We start from the raw sequence: 2,768 nt of genomic DNA, 5'->3' as shown, positions 1-2,768 counted from the left end.
AGGGGCTGGAGGTTTCATCCCATGACCTGCTGTGCTGGCCCTGCCCCCTGGGCACTCTGAGGAAGCAATTGAGATTGGGCATGATAATGCCAGCCTGCAATTCCAGCTCTTGGGAGGCTATTAAGAGATGGACCACTATGAGTCCCATCTAATAGTGAGATTCTGAACACCCTTAGACCCTTACTTAAAATAAAAAAAAATATTCTGCACAATGTATTTACAAGGACCATTTTTTTTTATCTTGTGCTCCATTACTATAAGGGGGAAAACTGTAATTTGACAACTATGAAACATATTCTTGGGTTGATTGTGTCAGTTCTACACATAAGGTAGGCTTGAAAATCTTTCATCTGTATTTGTAAATATACAAAATTGAAAATTTTAATGTGCTTAGAAGAAAAATTTTAAAGAGAGACATAGAAATGATTTGCTTGGATTTCCTTACTCCTTTAGAGATGGAAATGTATAACAATGCCTTTCTACTACACAGCAGCTGAGGGCAGTTTCTCACATTCCTTCCAGATGCCAGGGACTCAGAGACTAGGGCATGGCTTTTGGTTACAGGAAACACTTGCCATACAGAAAGAACAAGTGCTGGCTTCGACAGGGACAGCATGAATGAGGGCTGTCTTTAGAACTTTAAGAGGTGGATGAAGTGCTGTGGAAACATGGTGGTGAAGCAGCTGTCTGGGTCAGCTACAGTGGAGGAATGTCCTCAGTCTTTCCAAAAAAGAATACTGCAGTGCTGACAAAAAGGTAAGGTGCCTCCATACTCTTCTTTAGTTGGACAGTATTTCTGAAGATGAAAATACATCAACTTCCATTCAATAATACCTTTTTCTGAAAGGATTAAATGTCTACAAACTGCTGCTCAGCAAAGTGGTACTCACACGGATTCTTCCATAGCTGCCTGTCTTCACTGAGCACATATAAAGTGGGTGTCACCTGGCCCAGAGTGACAAGGTCCTACCCATCTGAGAAATAGTACAGGATGTTGATCAGTATGTGCAAGGGCAGGTTGCTGAAGGTAAGGCCACTCTTCCTGTGCTTAGTCTTCTGAAGATTCTATAGCACTGTTGCCAGGTAAGAACAGTTTCTAAGCAGGAAATCCAAATATTGATGCTCCCCACTAGCACTGACTTCCTTACTCACCTAATAAGGACACACAGGATAGAGCTCATATCTTGCAGAAGATACTTAATCAGACAAGGATTCTGGTGGTCATTGAGAACTTTTTGAATGATTTTATAGAAAATGTTAAAGTAATTGCTCTTTGCCACACCACTCAATGAAGTTAACCGGGGTTTTGCAATGAGCTGCAATAGTTTGACCACATAAATGAAACTTCGGATATCCTAAATTGGACTTGAAAAGTCTACCTGGTTAAAGACTTCTCACATGGTACAATAACCATGCCTCTGTGTGTGTGTGTGTGTGTGTGTGTGTGTGTGTGTGTGTGTGTTTGTGTGTGAGTGTGTGTGTGATTTCTTTATGAACATAGATACATTTTTCATGATGAATCTTTGGGCATCTGTGTCATTTCTGAAATAGTCCTTTTCCCTTTTTTTGAGTGCATATTCACACTCTTCATTATTGAATATTTCTTCATCTTCACTGTTCAAGATCAGGTAGTGAGTGACAGTACACCAGCTGTTCTCACTTCCAAGCTCCTGACTACAGGAATCAAATCTATTCCAGCCATCTTCACTTTTGATCTAACTCTACCCAGGAGATCTCAAGTCTTGACTTAAAAATGGGATTATTCTCCTGTGGGCCCCAATGAGTGATGACCAGGGTATATACAGGCAGTACTACCAAATCAATCTAGCCTTGAATTATTAAATTAGGAAAACACAAAGAGCATGTAAAAAAGTATAATCCTGCAACTCAATCTTCTAGAAAATGGAGAGCAAGTCAAACCCAAAGCCCATACAAGCCAGGAAATTGTACAGATTAGAATGGAAATTAAAACAGTTTCAACTAAGGAAACAATTAAAAACAATTGATGAACCTGAGGATTGATTGCTTGAAAATATTAATAAAATTGAAAATCCCCTCACTAATCCTATCATAACATGGAAAGATAAAAAGTAAATTCATGCAACAAAGAATGCAAAGGATGAAATCACTACAGATCCTGTGGATATTCAGCATATTATCTATATCTATTCTTTGCATATATGGGATGGAAAACACAGAAGAAATGGACAGATGCCTGGAGATGTATAAATTACCAAAGCTGGATTATGATGATCAAACTCTGAATAACTCAATATTAGATAATAAAGGTGTGAAGATAATTTAAAACTTATAGGTAAAGAAAATATGAGTCCTTATATACTCACATCTGAATTCCACAAGAAATTTAGGGAAGATTTAATGCAAATACTCTGGAAACTCCTTAATGAAATTGAAATGAAGCAATCTTCTTTAATTCATTCCTGCAGGCAGGTATTATTCTGATATTAAAACAAGAGAAAGATCCAAGCAACAAAGAGATCTACAAGCCAATCTCCCTAGTAAACATAAATGTAAATATCCCAAATAAAATGCTATCAAACAGAGTCCCAAAATTTACCAAGAAGATTAAAAACAATAACCAAGTGGGATTCATATCAGGAATGAAGTGATAGTTCAATATCTGAAAATCAATAAACGTAGGACAGGTTATCAACAGAGTCAAACACAAAAATCACATAATCATTTCAATAGGTTTCAAAAGGTTTTGATAGAGTCCTATATTGATTTTGATAAAAATTCTACAGAAA

At 37.3% G+C, this 2,768-nt stretch overlaps 1 pseudogene; it reads right to left on the bottom strand.

The window, feature by feature from the left end:
• Positions 1-631: 631 nt before the first annotated feature.
• Positions 632-1,662, bottom strand: LOC101577436 (annotated as a pseudogene).
• Positions 1,663-2,768: the final 1,106 nt, after the last annotated feature.

The sequence above is a fragment of the Octodon degus genome, unplaced genomic scaffold (assembly GCF_000260255.1).
Source record: "Octodon degus isolate 3935 unplaced genomic scaffold, OctDeg1.0 scaffold00309, whole genome shotgun sequence".
Classification (NCBI taxonomy): Eukaryota; Metazoa; Chordata; class Mammalia; order Rodentia; family Octodontidae; genus Octodon; species Octodon degus.
Note: the sequence above shows the minus strand (reverse complement) of the source record. Positions and strands in the feature narration are given on the sequence as shown.